The 22,167-nt window shown below is 42.5% G+C and overlaps 1 protein-coding gene and 1 long non-coding RNA gene across 2 annotated transcripts in view; one reads left to right on the top strand and one right to left on the bottom strand.

Annotated features, from left to right (window-relative positions):
• angpt4 (angiopoietin 4) overlaps positions 1-22,167 on the bottom strand; it is a 55,677-nt gene that overhangs the window by 14,997 nt on the left and 18,513 nt on the right. The window lies entirely within an intron of this gene.
• LOC116688305 (uncharacterized) lies at positions 1,091-17,936 on the top strand. The gene is made up of 3 exons (XR_004331752.1): positions 1,091-1,100; positions 15,554-15,557; positions 17,859-17,936. It is a non-coding gene; the product is annotated as an uncharacterized LOC116688305 (long non-coding RNA).

Below are 22,167 nucleotides of genomic sequence, written 5' to 3'. Positions count from 1 at the left end.
CCAAGGAAAGGGAGTTATTGTTTGGAAAAACTTAAGATTCTGATTGTAAAACATATTCAAATATTAATTAATGTTTTAAAAAATATATACTTTGCGAAAGACCATGGTACAATGCCCTTTGATGTGTCTATTGTCATGTATTAATGAACTGTGTGTCAGATGGTTCATGCCTTGCCGTCGTCCAATAATACCTTACATTGGACACCTGGAACCCTTAACCCTTACATAATTCATTTCTTTCCACTGCATACAGTAACTTTGACTCATTCCCTCATTGTGTTAAGTCTATACGGAGGCTCAGCATCAGGCCTACAGAGCACTAACACCACCCACTCAGTGCATCAAGTTCACCAAATCAAAGATGTCAAGAGGTCTGGTATATAAAGACGCAGGTCTCTCCATCTCTGGGAATATCAACCGATGCCAACTCGCACTGCCATTCTGTGACCTTTCACCCTGACAAATAAATAATCCATCTACTCAGCCATCTATTCATCCCTCAGACTCCACGTCTTCAGGGTATCAGTGCCACTGAGAAGTACAGGCAGTTGATAAATATATCGTTGGACCAACAAACAGATCGGTCCCGGTGGGACGCCCAGTTACCAATGAGGCTGTTTGATGAGTCAGTGGGAGGACAAGTTAAGGCCACAATGCCCACATAACATGAGTCTGGATCACTTTCCTCTCATTTATCGGTGGCAGGCTCAGCTGTCATTAACTACCTTACTTTGCTAATTTACTTGAGTGAGTAACTTGATAAAAAAACATGTCTGGAGAACAAGCGTCTCTACAACACCACAGCACAACCATAAGTGGAGTTTCTGTAGTTCCAACAAGTCCAGCAGAGTGAAACGTCTGCTCTCTAGCTGATCGTGTCACGTCAATTTCTGAAGTTCCATTCTTTATTCATATTATATTAATCATTTATGCTCATTCACCTTAGATTTCAACCAGGGCCTTCAGTATTTCAAACAAGTAGCTTATGAAAAATTAAACCTCACTGTGATTTGTGTCAGATCCATATTTAATCAACATTTACATTTACAGCACCATAACTACTTTTTCAAGTAAAGTAGTGTAACATGCGCCTACTTAAAGTTTGGCGCAACGTTACTTTTCCCAGGGACAGATCATGGCTGCGTGACCGGTACAAGTCGATACATCGTCGTCATTACATCCACTGACCCGTGTAACGCCGAAGACCTGCCGTGGGCATTCAACCCACGCTCAACTCGTTCATAATGAATCAGCCGGCACTGAGTAGAGAATCCAGTCTGCAGTCACTGATAAACCAGAGACTGGCTCTATGGTCAAAGATAGTTTCTGGATAACTAACTTCAGTCTCTGCCAGAGACGCCTGCTTGTAAAAGTCATGTAAAAGTAACAAGTAACGTTAAAAGTTACTTTCCGTAGGGTGTAACTGAGTAAAGTAACAGATTACTATTTTAAGACGTAAAGAGTAACGAGCAAGCACTACTTTTTAAAAGTGACTTCCCCAACACTGGTCATCGATTAAAAACGAAAACAATAACCAGGAAGTAGAGAAGGTCACACGCTCCGTTGCTGGATCCGAATGTTCAGACAATCACAGGAGAGGACTTGTGATCTCCTAAATTTTAGTAATGAAAGGCTAAAGGCTTGGTAGCACCACAAAGACCATTTCACTGGGGCTGAAACGTGTTTGTTATGGCTGCTGAAGCCTGACAGCTGACTCCTTTTTCATAAGTGCTGACTAATCCTCCAGTATCACCAACGTCATGTTATCATGCCTTTATTCCTCTCAACGGCTGATGTTATCCACACTGATTGACTTTATCGCATTCATCAGTCTTCATGTTACTCATTTTCACTACTCAATTAAAGTTACTCATGTGTTATTATGTTTAGTCTGCTTCAATTCAGCTTCAGATTAACAATCAGAACATGATTTTACGATCCGTATCGCCGCCGTCACAAACCCAAGTGGCCTTCTACAGGGACGTTTGTGTGAGTAAGCATAGTGGAACCTGGAACGAGAAGGGGAAACATCAGATGCTGCGATGCAGCGGGAAAGCTAATCAAACAGGGAGGAAATCGGTGGAAGGAGCTGGTTCCTTTCTCCCTCCGCGCTCTGCTTCCCTTTGACAAAAGCCAAACTTCCACCTGGCTGCTGCACAGCCCAAACAGCAGTGAAGCAGAGGGGGAAATACAGGCTGCAGTATAGAAAGTTTTTGACAGAAATGTGTTGTCAGTGGGTGAGAGGGAGATAGAAGGAGAACATAGAGAATTCGGAATAATCGAAATAAGCAAGAAAAATTGAACAGGTTCTTTTTTTGGTCTTGTTATTTCTTTGTCGAGTCGCTGGAGACGCAATGTGCTGACTTTTCAATTGACCCTTACTTCCTGCTGTAGGATTAGAACTACACACACACACACACACACACACACACACACACACACACACACAATTAAAAGCTACACAAGCTGACCGACGAGCTCTGGGACTACGCAGACAGCCCCACGTATGGAGGGCTTGTTTCTGAGATGCTAACTCAAACCACATGTTGGCTTCCCTGTGATCTCGCCCTCTGGGTGACATAACAGAGGGAGGTGGGGGGGGGGGGGGGGGCAGTACTGGGTCACCAAACAGCCCCGATAAGAAGACTGACGTACAGGCAAGTAGCACCGATAGGGATCTGGGGTAACAAGTGCAGTGTGAGTCGCTGATGTGTGTTGGGATCTGAGCTGGCAGCTCTGGACCCAAAGGGACACTAAGTCACTGGACCTAAGAAGGCAAACAGCTAAACATGGTTCCAGTAGTTTGAAGTCCCAGAGCAGTGAAAGGTGAAGCTGTGGGGGTGGATGGCTGCACAGTGTTACCATCAGAGACACAGCTTCGGTTCCTTTTTCCATTTCCACCATCCTTTGATAGGCTTAAAGAGTTAACACGTCTATCTGTCTAATCTTGCTGCAGCAGCGATGACCCGTGCACCCCAGGACTCTGTGATATCAGTGTTGGGGCGTGTTTAAGGGTGGATTCACAAATAACAATGAAAAATAGTATCAAAAATCGATGCAGCAGAATCAAAGAAATCTTTTTTTATTCCACTTGATATTTTCTTGTCAAAAACGACCCATCGGGTCCCGTCGGTCTCGGCTCGGGTACCATCTTCTAGCCTGCATTACCCACCGTGCAACTCAACTTGAGAGTGAGACAGTAAGAGCAGATGATGTAGCCTGGCGCCTCCAACCTGTAGCTCCAGATGTTTCACTGCTTCCCAGATTTATTTCATTTCCAAGATTGTAGTCTTCAATCCCAACCGACACTGACTCAAGTGAAATCACTTGACATTTATCAGACTTCTCACAGCTCCCTCTGGAGACACCAAAGGCTATACCTTCCTTTTCAAACAATTGCAGGAGAACTTCCCAACACATGGAAACAGTGTAAAATTGGCTTCATGACTCTCCGGTCCAGAAAAACCATCAGCATTGCTTCAATGGTTTAAAAGGACTTTATAGAACAGCAGGAAGTAGTGTGATGGCTGTTTGCCTAAAGTCCCCACTACAGTGGGATGCCCTTAGGTCATCTGGTTGAGCGGTCCTCTACTGCATCTCGTACCCCCCCCTCTCTCCCACTTCCCTGTCCTCAGCTGCCCTATCCAATGAGGGCAAAAAAAGCCCCAAAAAGTATATTTTTTAAAAAGTTTCCACTACCCAACACCAAACTTGCTATCTTGTAATGGGGAGTCAAGAAGTTGTTGTTGTGGTTTTCACACTACACCGTCTTCCACTAGGAGGTATCACTGAGACGTGACATGGAACATGACATCATACATAACACCATGCAACGCGTTCCCTTGTAGTCACGCTTGTCGTTGGCACAAACGTGTTCACAAAATACTGTTGAAAACCTATTTGCCTGAGGTGAAAAACTACTTTGGTCTGCAAGACAGACATTAAAGGACCTGAGCATGTGCCCCCCCCCCAACATCTCTCCATTATTGCATGTATAGGACCTGAGCATGTGCCCCCCTGCCCTGACATCTCTCCATTAATGCATGTATAGGACCTGAGCATGTGCCCCCCCCCCCGACATCTCTCCATTAGTGCATCTATAGGACCTGATCATGTGTATCCCCCCCCCCCCCCCCGACATCTCTCCATTAGTGCATGTGTAGGACCTGAGCATGTGTATCCCCCCCCCCCGACATCTCTCCATTAGTGCATGTGTAGGACCTGAGCATGTGTATCCCCCCCCCCCCCGACATCTCTCCATTAGTGCATGTATAGGACCTGAGCATGTGTATCCCCCCCCCCTCCCGACATCTGTCCATTAGTGCATGTATAGGACCTGAGCATGTGTGTGTAATCAGGCCTGTGTGTAGTGTGTAATAACAACCGACTGTAAATTGTAATTTCCCCTGTGGGGATTAATAAAAAGTATTTAAAAAAATTAAAAGACTAACAGCAACAGGTTTGAACTTGTACTGGACATTGCTTCAGAATTCATTCCTCTGATTCTTTCATTTCTTTGAATACACACAATGTGCATGCTTGTTTGACATCTTGTGGAAATAGAGAGCGATAGTGATCTCTTGAAAAACGATAGTCATATAAAAAGATATACTTGATCTTATTTAACTTGTAAAAACATTGAGAGCTTGATGAATGTGAACGAAGACTCACATGCATACTTGCAGGGCCGGTTGTATTATTATGTTCTATATAGTATTCTAAATTATTGCAGCACGTCTCTGAGTATCAGAGCGTCCAGATGTTGTGGCTGAATCTCCGAGTGAACAGGCCACCGGCCTCAGGCTCCGTTTCTGAGCAGGGAACTAGATCTCTGTCATCTCCCACTCCCCCTCAACAGAGTCCAGCCCCTCTCTCTTTCTCCTTCCCATGGATGAACTTATCATCTTCAGATGAGCAAATAATCGCTTCATCTCATCTAGCTTCATTTCTATCTGTCTTTCACCTTTCTTCACTTTCACTCTGTGTCCCTCCTGTATGTTGTCTGACGAGTGGTGTGTCCTTCTGAGGGAACGGAACAGCTGGACGCTTCAGTCCGTCCGAGTGTCAGGCAACAGACTTTCATCAGTAAATGCTTAACGTGCAGCTGAGCATAACAAGCAATAAAAAGGCAACTTGTGGCAACTTCTTTTAATCGTCCCCCCGATAATATTTAGACATACTTTAAACATTTACTTTATCATGATAACATGACACAGGTTTAAAGAAAAGTTCTGCATTAACTATGATCTCTAATCTGCTCGTTAGGAAGCGAACACACTGCATTATGATGGCTGTCAGCGCGTAATAACCAGGCAGACAATATGAAAATATGAGTCCTGGTAATGGATTTATCAATGATCTCCAGTTTTGGAGATTTTTGTAGAAATCTTCTTTATGGACCTAATGTGATAACTGCAGAATTGTAGTGTATTTTCTCCAATCCAATTTACAACTTTGCATCACAGACTTACTAATAATATTTGGAAATTCTTGAAATTCTTGTCATTTTTTGACTTTTCTAATAATGACTGATCTTCTGTTACTTCTGGTGAAGTGAGAGGTTCCAAATATTTATTCCAATGTGGTCCTTCATTGAGGTTACTAAATGTAAATTTTGTTAATACTTGGGAAAAATCGTTGTATTATATTTGACCATTTTATTAGATTATTAACAGCATTGTCTTTTTTAAATGCTTGTTGTGTAATTGAGTCTATTCAGTCATGGTATGCGCTGTGCACCGCCCTCCTACAGTAAACCAACAGCAACCCTGTGCGTCTGTCCCGCTGTGTCTCTGCGTCTGTGGGGAGACACCTGTTGGACCCCTGTGACACAGACAGGAATCCCCGAAGGTAGTCTGGAGTGATGGAGAGAGATTTGAACGTTTCATTTCCTCATAAAGATCCACCAGTAACTTCCGTGTGGTTTGTGTGAGCCCAGGTTCATCGGATAAGAAACAGCACCAGTTCCCTGCGGGGCTTTTTAGTTTGGGGATTTTAGAAATGTTTAAGGAATCTGAGGCACTGAGGCTTAAAAAAGCCTTTATTATCTCACAACACAACATGCCAATATCCAGGCTATGTTATATTCAGATTAAGAAAACAACTAATTTAAGAAACCAAAAGCACAAATGTAACCGCTGTCAAGGGAAAACCTAGTTTCTTTTTCAAATGTTTGGTCTTCAGGTTCACGACCTGAATCAGGCGAGGACAAGACCTTTATCACGGCAGACATGTTGACATGTCATCGAAGGAAAGGCACAGGTGTATTCACAACCATCAACGATGGCTGCATTCCACTGAGGAGGGGCCTGGTGTTTAGCATGCTGACTCACTGGGACACTGAATGGAACTGAGCCATCGTTGGGGCTTTTCCTACGATGACAAGTTCAAATGTCTTCTGTGAAAAAGGTCCCTCTACAAACAAGAATGAGTCCAAAATCAGCGGTCCTCTTAGCAAAGACTCAGTCCAGTATTTATACATTATTTAAAAAAGACTGCAATTGTGAGTCCTAGATTCAGAAAAAAACTCACTTTTATAAATAAAACATCTCCCCCCCCCCCCCCCCCCAGTGTCTTTGTATGCTTCTCACAAACCTGATGTGATGAATTTAGGAGCCTTTGTTTAAATAAAAAAAGAAAAGCTATTATTTTTTCCAAAATTCCAAAGTTTCAAGGATTTTCAAAGCCTGTTGGAAACAGAAAGAACACCTGAATATTATCCTCTAATATCTAGACATTTTAGTTTCATAAGATCCTGGGCCTGGCCCAGTAGTGGGAATGAACACCTTCCCTTTTTTCCATACACGTGTCCTGGCTCGGCTCGGCTCGGCTTGACTGCGCGTGTCAGCCCAGCACGGCACGGATTGCATTTCCTCTACTTGTGTGTCTTTGTTTAAAACAAACAGAGATAATTTTTAAAAATGTCTTTCTGTCTGGTCTGAGGAATGGACGTGACTTGAGTCTCGCAAAAATCCCTTTTGTCAAGGCAAGAAGGGGGGTCTTAACAGATTTGGTCTGACTCCAGAGATGGTCCATCTTGGGCGTGACCCAGCACAACTCTGGTCATCTACACTGTCATGTAAATGCAGAGAATGAATTTTGCAACATGTGTGTGTGAAAATAAAGTACCTTTACCTTTTATTAGACTAAGAAAACTAAAGAGCAACCTAACACCCTGATAAAGTCTGACTGATCTAGCCCAGATCCCAGTTTTGTCCGATTGTTAAATCTTAAATGCACATGGGCCGCATTAGAGCTTTACTTGTCTTAACCACTACTCCAAGCACTCTCCACACGACTGGCGCCGTTCACCTTGTTACACACATTCATCCCCATGGTGGTGGGACTGCCATACAAGGGCCCCCTGCTCATCACATCATCATTCACAGGCCCTCGGCGGCATCGGGAGCAACTCAAGGTTAGGGGTCTTTCCCAATGGACACTTCGACATGGGACTGCCGGACCAAGGAACGAACCCCCAACTGTTCTACCACGTGATCCACAGCCCCCCAGCTTATCTGTCTCTCTTTTTATCTAAACCAACGTGTTTTTCTGTTGCTTTAATGCTTTGATAATACTTCTGCAGGTTGTCTAGACTTCATAGAACCATAGTTACATAAATGTATCCTCTATTTACGTTCATCAAGGTGACTCTTCCAAACACATTTTTTTGTGTAGTTTTGACTATTTTCCAGCTAAATTTTAGTTTCAATAAAACTTTCAAAAATCAAATGCTTTTAGTCTCGGGATGCTGATTTAGATGTGTTCTTCGGACAGACACTCGTTAACTGTTCATTACCCGTTAATCGTGCACCCGTCCAGGACTCGTCTCCACCGCGTCCACCAGCCAAGTTGTCAGCTGTGTGTCTGCCTGGCATACTGTGTGTGTAGGACGGAGAATTCAACCCACCAGTCCTTATTGACGTAATCGCGTAAGTAAGTTAACAGTGCAGTGGTTATTTCCAGCGTGTAGAGAGGAGAGTAAAACAAGAAACAGATGCACTTTTAACTTTCACTTTCTCTACTTTAAGTAGCTTCACTGCTTATTATGGGAAATCTTCATTTGTGAAAGAGGTAGGAGTGGGAAAGTGGTGAGAGGACCCAAGTTAGTCCTGCTATTCTGAATCTAGTTCCCAAAGGACGCAGCATGAGGACTCATCAGAAGTGGGCCGAACACAAACAAAGCTCTTTCCAAAGAAATTAGGATTGAACCTTATCTTCTTCTTCTTCTTCTTCTTCTTCTTCTTCGCTAACCTTCTCTGCTGCTACAATCTACAGTCGGCCAAGCGGAGGTTTACTCATGTGTAGGCACCAGATAACACGAGATAACCAAAACACAAGACAGCCAATGGCTCCATGAGCGGCAAATAGCAGCACTTTTTTTTTTAAGTCTGAAGTTTTTGGACTTTGGCAGCCCCAGGTGGTAGTGGTAGGGATTTTTATGAAGGCCACAGTTAGAACTGTCATAGTCTGGATTAATGAAAGTACATTTCCAGGATATCTGCCTGATCTTCTGCTGCGTTGGCATTCTCAAAATCCCTTAGGAAACAACAACAAAGCTAGCAAGCTACACGCTGAAAATTACGACATGATTGGCTAACAGCTAGCCAATGAAAGCCGGGCTATCAGCATCCTTTACCCAGCTCATGAATAGTAATGAGCTCAGGCAGCCTGATGTCACACTGACCAGCTGTTGTGATTGGTCTGATTTCTCCTCTTAATTCTTTTCAGTAGCTAGAGCTGACAGAGGAGGTAGCAGTTCATCTTCACATTCACCACATAACACACACACAAATACACACACACACACACACACACACACACACACACACATACACACACACACACACATGGACCTGACAGATTTAAAAAAAATGCAAGTAAAAACAGTTTGTGTGGCAGCGCACCTTTAAGTCCAATTTAATTTGGATAAATCATGATTCACCGACAGTTCTTGTAAGTGACGATGAAGTCACAGCCAGGATAACTGATTCAGTTCCCAGCAGAGACACCAGCCCCAAAATATATAGGCACATAATGGGAAAAATGACCAAGGAAAAGAAAAGAAAACTTTCTGCTTCTGTTTAATGTGCATTCCAGCTTTACGTGTCTCTCTGACAGATCTCTCTGCTGTGTCACTAAAGTACATATCACAGGCCACTGACCACAGGAACCATCTGGTGTGTGTTAGATCTCAACATTATATCAGTATGAAGGGGCACAGCTCTGTATGAGTGTGAGTAAGTAAGTGTGTACGTAAATGAATTAGTAAGTGAGTGTGTTAGTAAATGCTACACTCTACAATGTATATGTGTGTGTGTGTGAGTGTGTGTGTATGTGTGGGTGTGTGCCCGAGTTAGACTGCCGGGTCACAACTTCAGCCACGACAAACATCTCAATCATCTCACCACAATCAGGACCAGATGGGCTAAGTCAACACAGTGGTGTGTGTGTGCATGTATGTGTGTGTGTGTGTGTGTGTGTGTGTGTGTGTGTGTGTGTGTGTGTGTGTGTGTGTGTGTGTGTGTGTGTGTGTGTGTCTAAAGGATTTAAGTAAGAGTTAACTTGCATGTACTTTAATGGCATAGTGCATGTTCTGCTACTTAACTGCTACTTGTTTGTATGTGAAAGAGGGAGTAAGTGTTAAAATGCAGTACAGAGATATACTATGTGTACTTACAACTGCTATGCTAATCTACTTGGTAAAAGTTTGAAAGAAAGATCAGCTCTATGGATTAAAAACAAACCAATGTTTGTGATCCTGGTTTTTTATCCAGAACATGCATTGCTTTTGCTGTTTCCACGACCTTGTGTTTAAGGGTCTTCCTCTCGTCAGCTCGGCTCATGAAGGGGAGTGTGTGGTAGAGCGAGTGAGAGAGTGATGGTGATTAGCTTCAGAGTGAGTAGAGACTCTAGAGTCCAGAGTCCTAGAGAGAGGAACAAAGTGTCTCCCCAGCAGGAGAAGTTAACCCTCTCCTTGACGTCATGTAGTTTATGGAGAAGGAGAACCAGGAAATGAGTAGGGGGGGGGGGGGATGCAATGCTACCAAGCCACAGCCAAGCGACATGCGCCGCCACGACATGTAGTTTTTTTTAACCTGCATGATTTTATAGAAAGTGTCCCCAGACTAAAGGCTCCTCAGAGAGCTGAGCTATAGAAGACTATGACAGGCCAAACCCTTCAGGGCCATCAAGGCGTCCTGCTGGGAGACCATCTGGGTCAAGGGAAATGCACGAAAGAAAAATGGCCTGCAAGAGGTTAATGCTCGGATGTAATAAAAAAAGAAGCCAGTTAAAGAATGCAAACAGAGAAATAGTTTGATTGAATTACAAATGCAATTCAGCCCTGAATTCTATTTGGGAACAGGAGGATAAATAAATGATGTTCTCTCTACACTGGACAGAAGAGTACGTTCACACATACACAGAAGAAAGTGTGTAACTTTACCTGCATGTCCTAATCTATTTACTATGACAATAAACAAAGCCAGTGTTTTATAAAGTATTAATAACTGCAGCTCTGTGAGCGTGTTTGAACAGATGGTGCTGGATGGACGCCGCTCGGTGACGGAGTCATGGACTGGATGACAGACAGCGTGCTTACATGACTTTGGTTAAACAAGAAAGACGGATTGTGGTCGAGATGTTTCGGTTTCCGTGGAGAGGAACGGCAGAGGAGAGACTCTTTATTACGGTTTTATTTTGAACTGAAATGAAAAATAAAAATACAAATACAATAAAAGGGTTTGGGGTTTCTCTGACATTTTTCTTCCATTCTTAAGAAAATAATAACGCACCTTTTAAGAGACCTGAAATGACTATTTAGTTACACTTTACTTGAATATCTCCATAAGAGTGACATGACACTGTCATGAACATTATAAACAAGTCATAAACGTTGATGACGTAACGCCTCTCTCAAGTGTCATTTGGTTTGGTTATGGTTCATGTGTCATGTCTGTGTCATGTGTTTATGACCGTGTCATGTCACCCTTATGGAAATACCTTCAAGTAAAGTGTTACAGACGTGTTACCGCCATATTTTATATTAGTGGCAAAGATGTTTAGAAATATTGTGTGAGATGCCGTCCTAAACCAGTTAATGCTCAAAGCCACAGTGACACTATAATATCATTTAATACACACTCCACACTGTTTTATTTATTCTATTACTTCTGATTATTACTATATAACTTTTCTCTATTTACCTTACTTATTCTAAAAAAGGCCCATCTTATTTTATCTGTTCAAGCCAAATACATCCCGAAGAGTGTTACATGTAGAAGTCTGAAAGAAAAAGGACTTCCATATGTCTGATAGCAATCCGCTTTGACTACCTGCTGTCCCCAAAGAGAGAGAGAATTCACTCGCTTTAGGGGGGATAAAAAGGGAATGTTAGAGCCCCTCAGTGGCTGTGGTGCTTGGGGATGTGTGTGTGTGTGTGTGTGTGTGTGTGTGTGTGTGTGTGTGTGTGTGTGTGTGAGACTGTAGAGAGAGTGAATGAGAGAATGAGAAAGAACAAGAAGAGATTTTCCAAGAAGCTCTGCGTGGTTGTGGTCAATTTGGCCACAAGTCACTGGGAATCTCTCCCTCTTTTACTCCCTCTCTTTTCCCCTCCATCCCCACTTCCACTACTCGCACCTCCTCCTCTTTTCATCTGTTATTCATCTCAAATCTCACACCCCATCTTTATGCTCCTTCACTACTTACTGCCACATCTTCTTTTCTTTTTCTGCCTATTCAAAGCAAATACTTTGCAGAGTTTTTTCTTTTATTTCCTCTCCTCCTACTCTTCCTCTCCCTTCTTCTTCATCTCCTTTACCCCTCTATTAGTCTGTCATCTCTTTGCCCTCGGCCTGTCAGCTTCTATGGCAACTGAAATCTCCCACAATGCCATCTTACAGCTGCAGGGTTAGGCATGACTCTTTAAACTGGGATTTGAAAACAAAATGAACCACCATTCATTATCTCATTCTCTCTGTGTGAGACACACACACACACACACACACACACACTGAGTAGGAGTATTTTATCCCTGTCCAGCTGATAACAGCCTGTCTGCTCTGCTAACTAATACGGTGGCCTTTTGAACGGAAGATAAATCTCACTTACAGTCTCTATCTCCGTTTCCTCCTCTTGGCCATTTGTCATCTAACGTATGGTGTCTCAAGGTCTGGCCCGAGGCCCCAAAAGGACTAGAGACACTGAAGTGGAGCCCTTATTTCAACCGAGGATGCATTTGGATTGTAAGGGTCAAACCTAAAGTCAGTGGAGTAATCTGAGTCTGTTGGATAAATGCGAACTACACAGTTCTTCTCCTGCTGCTCCCAAACAAATCTGCAGTAAAACACAATGAACCTGAACGCACCACGTACGCTGATTCATGCTAATTCATAACAGAATAACGTTACTAAACACTACTAGACACTGGCGGTGTCTGCTGAAAGCCTGCGTAATGCAGAAATGCATACAACTGTTCTCCACACGCTGAAGCAACGGTACAGCAAGCGGGCATGGAAAAAGGAACACAGCTCATCATATCGTTAGTTTTAGATTTAGATCTTCCCCACTGAGACAAGAAAAGGAAACGGGACATTAGTCAGCTTCCTTGTAAGTTTAAAAAATACTTTAATATTCTGATGTTGGTTTTCATATCCCCAAACAGATCAGCTCCTGCATAGTTTAGTCAGGTGTAACTAGTGTTCATTTACATTATCCATCAATCTGGAGATTTGTTTTTGATTAATCAAGTTTTTAGAAAATAGTGAAGCATGCCCCGCCACGAATTCCTAAAGGCCAAGTTGATGTCTTCGATGTTCAATGGGTTTTTGAATTCTTCTCTGCTATTTATTAGGTTTAAAATAAATGGCCAACTGATTTTCTGTTGGTCGATTAAACGGACAAGCTTAGAAAAAGATAGAAAAACTGTATGCATCTTGTGAATTGTTCAGCTTGATATTTACAGAATGTTTAAAGAGGTAAACCCTATTTCTCCATCTGTCTGTATACATTTACATTTTGTACATGAAGCGTGTTTGTTGGAGTCACATTGTGCTGACTGAAGGTTCAGTCATATGAACAGACTGATCTCATGAGATGAGTATGTATGACACGCCAATCCGTACGCCATTGTTGGCGTGTTATCAAGACGCGTACTTGCTTTTTAGCGTGTTCATCAACGCTGTTTGGCCTCCATTGACTTACATTCAGACACTGGACTTTTACCCAGGAGACTAGGGATCGTGTCCTACATGGCACATTTCCTAAACTCAACCGTCGCTTTCTTCTCGCTGTAACACGGCGAGTGGCAGTACCACGGTAAATGGCAATTATGTTTACGTGAAGTCATGATGTCATGTTGCACAAGAACAACTCCCACCGTGTCAGATTTCCTTTACAGAGGAAGGTAAAAACAATAAAACCACTGAGAGCAGAATCAGAAAGTTTGAGTCTCAGAAAAAGACATGAGAGCTCTTCTTGGTCAGGGCTTTATGTAATGCATATTTCTACTTTGATTTTATTGGCATTTTAAACTTGTCTTACGAATCTAATCTCGGGAGGTCCAAGATGTTTGACGGTAACACACAGTCCCCAGAGCTGTGTGTGTGGGTTGTGTAGCCGATATAAATAGAAAACTCACACATAAAACTCTGAACTCCGCTCCCATTCAATACTGGACATATGTTGATCCTGGATGTATTCATGATGCACAGCATGTAGAATGATCTCTGCAGGATAGATCAAGTGAGGCAGTGATTTAAGATTTCTGATTTGTCCGTCCTTCAGAGGAGATGCTGCTATATATCGTCGTTATTATCTATTGTCATAGTCAATCAATCCATTTTTTTGATTGAAGTACAATTCCAGCAACCCAGTCACCGTCTGACGCGGGCACCCTGGCCAGCAGGATGCCCAGCAGAGACCATCACAGTCAGTGTTCAAATCCTCCTTGCTCGCCCCGGGGCCCCCTTTGATGCAGAGATAATGAAGATAATGGTCTTGCTTGTCCCTGTACTGTAGTTGGGATCGTAGCCATAGGTCATAGCTGATCGCCACCTCCACCTCTCCTCTGTGTTCACTCTGACGTTTACATTTGAAGACTTGACCAGCCAGCCCAGGCTGGCAGGGTCAGCAGGAGACTCAATAATCACTGAATCATACAGCATAATCACTGAATCATACACAATAATCACTGAATCATACACCATAATCACTGAATCATACACAATAATCACTGAATCATACAGCATAATCACTGAATCATACACAATAATCACTGAATCATACAGCATAATCACTGAATCATACACAATAATCACTGAATCATACAGCATAATCACTGAATCATACACAATAATCACTGAATCATATACCATAATCACTGAATCATACAGCATAATCACTGAATCATACACCATAACCACTGAATCATACACCATAATCACTGAATCATACAGCATAATCACTAAATCATACACCATAATCACTGAATCATACACCATAACCACTGAATCATACACCATAATCACTGAATCATACAGCATAATCACTAAATCATACACCATAATCACTGAATCATACAGCATAATCACTAAATCATACACCATAATCACTGAATCATACACCATAATCACTGAATCATACAGCATAATCACTAAATCATACACCATAATCACTGAATCATACAGCATAATCACTGAATCATACTCACTGAATCATACAGCATAATTACTGAATCATGCACCAAAATAACTGACTTATACCCAATAATCACTGAATCTTAAGCATGCCACTATACAATGTTCATTCCTGGGAGTAATTAATAGCAAATTATATGAAATGATGGAAAAACACATTCCTAAGGTGAGTGTGTTGTGGTAATGAAAGTAGCAACTTGGATATACCATAACTGTCAACGTCAGGATTTCATTGAAAACATTGAAAAAAAGATCAGTGATGTTTTGATGAGAAAAACAAGAAAACAGTCTGCTGTTCAGAAATAACAGACCTCAGGAAGTCTTCGCTGGCCTATCAAAAATGATTGCTGAGCAATAAAACATCCTCTCTGTGAGATGTAGGCAGACGCTCATCTCAATACCCATGTATCCCTTTGTTTCTTCTGAGGCATGCTGTTGTGATGTAGGTGGTCTGTCGCTGATAACATCAAACAACAAATCAGCATGGGAAACTGAGACCTCTTCAAATTCTAAGTTCATTAAATCTGCAGGAAGGAGCATTTCAGGAATGCACCTGCTAGCCTGCAGGGGAACGGCAGTGGACAAACACACCTGAGTTTACCAAAATAAAGCTTTCCTCTCAGTTACATACATGTCTCTGTCCACAGGAAAATGTCTATTGTCTATGTCTATATACAACAAGTCTAAACTGAATCACGGGCCTGAACAGCAGTGAGCAGCGCTTTGTCCAGAGAAACCTGAACTCATCGCCTGTCTCTCAACGGTTTCCTTTGACATCAAACATAACAGGCTGACCTTGAGAGTGTGCAGTTTGTTGAATCATGTTACTGATTCGGTACCCAGAACTACTTTCACAGCCCTGTGTCAGGGCTGGAGTATGGTCTAGGTCCCACTATGGGCCCGGTCTCGCACCCAGCGCAATTGACTTTGGACAATACTTTACTTTGTGCCGATGCCCCTTAAACCAAAAGCATGGGAAAGGAGGACAGCTGCATCGTCTATAGTGAGGTCATCTCCATCTAATCTTAGACTACATTGCAAAAATGTCACCATGCATTCATAACCTGGTGATTCAGTGAGCATGAGAGAAAAACATCGGAAAGTATGTTTTTGTGACATTTCTTTATTTACATTTTGTCAAAAAGAAAAATGCAACAAGCACGCCTGCTTTTAAAAGGAACTTGAGATAATGCTCTGATTGGCTTATTGCACATTACGCCCGCACCACATCTAATAGAAATGTAGCTGCTTCAGACCAACACATTTGAAAGAGTCATTTATCCCGCCGGTATCATGGCAACAGCACCGAGATCCGCCCACAAAGCTACTTGCTTTTGGCGTTTGATATTTGCATTATAGATCGTTAAAATAGGGCCCAACATGGTTTTATTAAATTTCCAAGCACATTGTAGAACTTTTGAAATGTTGCAAAAAAGAAATGTGAACTAGGTGTGTTTTGATCTACAGGTTTGGAGCCAATGAACATACAGATTAGTTTGGTCAGAAGTCGGCGATGTAGGCTGCACATGGCTTTAGGACCCAGAAACCAAACAACCCACCTACGAGTCAGTTTAGCTAGTTAATTGTTCATTGTTCCTTCATGTGAGCTAGTACTGGCCAAGTTTAATGCTGTGTGAAGAGGAAGACCCGTTACGGGACTATCCGGTAAGACGGCGTCAGCTAAAACAGTCAGTCAGGTTATTCAGCAAAGTCGTTTCCATATCCCATTTAGAGCATCAACTCTTCTTCTACAAACGCAAAAATCCCAACTCAACTCCCCACGGACTGAGCTACTGCCCCCCCCCCCAGCACAGCAACAGCAGTGCAGTTCGAGTTGACCGCCTGAACTAGCTCGCAGGCGTCGCCCCATTTATTTTAGACAGTTTTATTTTCACTCATTGAAAGACAATCCTAAGACCAAGGGTCCCCTTTGACATGCCCAGTTTGCCCCAGCAGTAATCTGTCCATGGCTAGATATCAACATTAGGTAAGAGGGAAAATGTGTATTTTTGTGATTTGGGTGAACTGAGCCTTTAAGCCTGCAGTGAAAAGTGACAGAGAGGCTGAACATCCACTTGACACTGACACTAACGTCCAGACAGGACCCCCCCGAGACACGCACAAAGTCAAACACAGACAGCGAACCTCTCCACAGAGCTGGTTTCCCCTCAAGAGAAACACTTTCATTACAGACAGTTCCATAAGCAGATCAACAAACCCAGCATCCTGCAGTACACAGCGCTTTCTGGCCAGACGGGCTGGAAACGCTTCCTCCCAAGTTGTTTGTTCATGTGCAGAAACTCTGAGTAAACCCCCCCCCCCCCCCCCCCCAAAACACACACTTCATATTCTCTGTCCTTTATTGTAATTACACGGAGGTACGGGGTTAAGGCTACATTTGATTGCGCCAGCAGATTCCAATTGCCGATTAATTACGTGTTATCATAAAGTTCGGACTGAGCCTGAAGTGGATTTTCTGTTTTCTTTGCAATTCAGAGGGTGCTGGCTTCCCCCAAACTGTGCCTGAGTGCTTTGACCCGGCTGCTCAGAGGGAAGGAGCAGTGCCGGGCCAAAAGGAGAGATTCCTCTCTCAGGCTCACATAAACAAACAGTGAACGGCCAGCGGCAGAGTACAAGGCGACTGGAGCACTGGACTGATACTAGAAGTAAGAAGAGATGCCACCTCAGTGAAAACTTAAGTCTCAGAAACAGGAATTCTCTTAAATGCGGAAGTCAATACAGCTCATCTTAAAAATGCTTGTTATAACTGATTAGAAATCTTATCTTTGAAGCTTTTTCTATAAGACAAATTGGCCCAACATGAGGAGATACATGCAGTATGGACTTCTTACTGTATACTGTAACTAGACATTGGAACTTGATGTTTGGAGCTTGTATCATCTATTGTACACTGCTCTTCTTCTGGCATTATCTTCTCATTTAAGAACACAATAAAACATGTCAAATGTGTATAATAATAACAACAGAGTGAACACATAGTAATTTTCTTCTTGGGTTAATAAAGTATAAATTGTTAGGAAGTGGTGATGGCACAGTGGATATGTTATGTGCCTTTGGTGTGTTAGTCCAGGGTTTGATTCCCACTGTGATACACCAACCAATGTGTCCCTGAGCAAGGCACTTAACACCTAGCTGCTTCAGAGGTGTGCGACCTCTGACATGTAGAGCAATTGTGAGTCACTTTGGATAAATGTGACAGCTAAATGACATGGAATGTAAAATATAGCCTTATTTACACAACATAATGTATTTAAACCTCTACAAATATAGTATACAAAGAATCTCCCAGAACAGAAAAATGAAAACTCACATGTATAACGAGAGACAGGTGTGTCGGAGGGGGACGAGTAAGAAACTCCGCACACTGTCTAACTCACAAAAAAAATGTAATAGCTGTCAACATTTGGGTAGTAGATCATCTATTCTAGTCTAGGTCTGGTACCTAAACATTGCCGGATATAAAACTTATTGTTGCTGGACAGTGTGCGGTAGTAACGTTGCAAAAAAGAATTTCTCACCACAGTTGGTCGGCACCACTTCACTAACACTACACAGCCATTAAAACATTTTACAAATAGACAAGAACAAGGTCTCTCCAGTCCCACAGCACTATCAGTTCAGAGTTTTCTTAAAGGTCCCATGGCATGACAATTTCACTTTTACTTCACTCGTTCACTATGTAGTTTTTGCGTCCCCCCCAGCCAGCCTATGGTCCTCCAGTGACTAGAAATGGTGATAGGTGTAAACCGAGCCCTGGGTATCCTGCTCTGTCTTTGAGAAAATGAAAGCTCTGATGGGTCCATCTGGAATCTTGCCCCTTATCAGGTCATGAGGTCAAGATTCCAGGTTACCTCCTCTTTTGCTGCTTTGCCCGCCAAGACAATTTAAAGACTGTTTGGCTGCAGCCTGGAGCATCCCATGTCATGCCATCCCGCCTGGTGCCATCCCCAAGCTTCTACTTTTCAAAATAAAAGCTTGCATCTGGAATAAAATAAGCTTGCGTCAAATATCATAATGATGAATAAAATACTTAAAAATATATGTCCGTCTCTAAAATAATTGCAGATTATAGGCAAACTGTCAGACCGGCTCTAGTGGTTGGAATTCTACAACAAGGCTGAATTATGGGAAAGAAACTTCAAATACAGTATTAGGGGACCATTAAGGTCTATATAAAGAGACTTCAGATACAGTATTAGGGACCACTAAGGTCTATATAAAGAGACTTCAGATACAGTATTAGGGACCACTAAGGTCTAAAAAAAGAGACTTCAGATACAGTATTAGGGGACCACTAAGGTCTATATAAAAGAGACTTCAGATACAGTATTAGGGACCACTAAGGTCTATATAAAAGAGACTTCAGATACAGTATTAGGGGACCACTAAGGTCTATATAAAAGAGACTTCAGATACAGTATTAGGGGACCACTAAGGTCTATATAAAAGAGACTTCAGATACAGTATTAGGGGACCACTAAGGTCTATATAAAGAGACTTCAGATACAGTATTAGGGACCACTAAGGTCTATATAAAAGAGACTTCAGATACAGTATTAGGGGACCACTAGGTCTATATAAAGAGACCACACTAAGGTCTATATAAAAGAGACTTCAGATACAGTATTAGGGACCACTAAGGTCTATATAAAGAGACTTCAGATACAGTAATAGGGGACCACTAAGGTCTATATAAAAGACTTCAGAAACAGTATTAGGGGACAACTAAGATCTATATAAAAGCATCCAAAGAGCACCGTGTCATGGGCCCTTTAAGTTAAAAAGACATTTGATGTTAAACGTTGAATTGTCACAATAACAGAACTTTAACCATGGTCCAGCCGTTGTATTCTGCTCAGTTCAAAGTGACTCCGGTGCTGTAACTAACCGGCTGATAATGACGAGGTATACAGGGGAGTCTATCATCAGATAGGTCTGTTTAGTGTCACCCATTTACAGACCAGTCTTTACGACCTTAATCAATTCACCCAGATGTTGGATAATGGGACAAACATCTGAAGAATGTCCAGCTTGTTACATGTGAATCAGCTGTGTGATGGTTGCTCCAACAGAAATGTGAGTCCTCAGTGTGAGTCCTGCACCCTGCTCAGTCGCTGGGTGCCACAGCGCTTATTTGTGATGCTTTAAAGGTCTCAGTGTGTTAAACTGTAAAAACAAACGTCCCTGGCCTGACGATGTGCAGTCTCTGATGTTGGTACAGCGCACTGTACTCTGCCTTCAACTACGATAAAGAACTGGTCTCACATCACCATCTGACCTGGTGTGAGAAACACGACCCTTTCTAGCCTGCTACACGAAATAATAATAACACATCAATGATCTGCCTTGTGAGATTACTGGCTTTCAAAGATGACTTTACCGACAAAACAAACAAACCTTCCACACACAGACGACCCAGGTGTTGAATTTTTAACAGCTTTAGGCCCCGGTTAGACAAAGCGTGTTTTAACAGGGTGGCTTTTTGTAATTCTTTTCAATGAGAGTAAAGCGCTTTGCTCTGTGCTTTTGTATTGTTAAGCGTCTCTCTTTTTTTTTGCAGGAGTCCCATGAGCACCTTGAGTTGAAAAAACTTTAACTTAGAGCGGTCCGTCATTCAACTTCACAGCAGAATACCGGTTTGCTGAGGACAAGCTATTCGATGGCTTGCCTGGCGTTTTGCAACTTGCAAACGTGCTCTGTCTGATGCAACACATTCCAGCTACTAGCGCCAAAACTGTATCTCTTTAGTCCAGACAGCTTCTGATAAACCAGCGACCACTGCAGTATTTTGCATGGAGAATTATTACATCTTCACTGACTTTGGCCAGACAGCAGCAGACGTTGTGGAGGAGGACATGTGGCTCCTCTGACAGCCTTAACCTTGGCCAATGTGAATATATAGCTTGTTAAACCATGACAATAAAAGTATCTAACATGTGTGATACCAACTGTGTCAGATTGGTTCAGGGACACAAGGCGGCCATCATTAAGCATTGAGAAGAGTCTATCTTCTCTATCCCTGCAACCTGCCAATCCTGAATGTGTTACGTTTACCCAAATCTGCGTTCTCACTCATTGCGAGACAATACATCTGTGTGACAACACATCATCTCTCTCATCAGGGTTCTCCCAAATTCCTTCCTAAAGAAAACCATAAGAAACCCCAAGACGTTATAAATTTGGTGTTGCTCCCTTATTTCTGAGAGCAGAAGTATTGGAGTCAGTCCAGTACACGAGAGACAGTTTTAGACCGTGTGACATTTGTTCACAATGTTCGGTGATCTTGACAAAGTGCAGCGTGAACGCCAACCCAGCTAAATGAAAAATGCTACCTTTTTGCAACTTCAGCTTGGAATCTCTTGGAGTCTCCCGACCTATAGGTGTCAAAGCGCCCTACCTGACCGTTTGCAACGAATCCTTCAGAGCCTCTAAAACTTCAGAGGCTCCATTCACCGCTTAGTAGTAGTAAACATACTGCGCTATATCCACCAGTGGGGGAGAGACCACCGAAGCACTTGCACGATGGAGCACTGAAACTTTCCACTACAACAACATAAATGAGGTAATTGACCGTGGTGGAGTGGGAAGAGATCAAAGTAAAGGGTGGTAAAGCCACAGTGTCTGTCTCGGAGTAAACAGCCGCCCCTGTTTCACTGGGCTCAGTCTCTGATTGAACTCTGATTAGAGTCGCACACGTAACGCCTGTTCCTGGAAGCATTACACCACATAAAGTAAATAGTCCCCAAAAATGGTTTATCCACATCAGTAATTCACTTCAGTGTTAAATATGTTTGAACCCTCCCCATAATCCTCTGAACAAACTAGTTATCTCATTTGTTATCTTTACAATCTTACCAAAGTATATTTACATGTGATAATGTGTATAAAGATACTATTTGCTGATCTCCTTCTGCCCTTTGTCAACTCCACTTAACATTTGCTTTGGATCAGAGAGGTGAAGACATTTGGAAAGTGGAGAATGTTTATCATACGACCTTCTGAGGAAACTGAGGAATGGCAAAATAATGGTTTTCCAATTCTAACAAGTGAGTGAGTGAGTGAGTGTGTGTGTGTGTGTGTGTGTGTGTGTGTGTGTGTGTCTTATTTGACAGAGTGTGTGAGCTCATCATTATGCAGGTGTATTCAAACTGCAAGCAAAATGCAGGTGGACAGTACATGTGGACAGTGGACATTGGGGACAGTACATGTGGACAGTGGACATTGGGGACAGTACATGTGGACAGTGGACATTGGGGACAGTACATGTGGACCGTGGACATTGGGGACAGTACATGTGGACATTGGACATCGCAGACAGTACATGCGCATTGCCAACAAGTCCTCCAAAACATTTGACAATATAAACTTAGCATAAAAATTGAGGACATTTGTGTTTGGAAGATCATTTATCTGTGGCAGACATTCTTTTTGGCTGCAGAGCTGATTATGT

The sequence above is a fragment of the Etheostoma spectabile genome, chromosome 4, assembly GCF_008692095.1.
Source record: "Etheostoma spectabile isolate EspeVRDwgs_2016 chromosome 4, UIUC_Espe_1.0, whole genome shotgun sequence".
Lineage (NCBI taxonomy): Eukaryota > Metazoa > Chordata > Actinopteri > Perciformes > Percidae > Etheostoma > Etheostoma spectabile.
The sequence above is the reverse complement of the archived record's forward strand: the minus strand, read 5'-3'. Positions and strand labels throughout refer to the sequence as shown.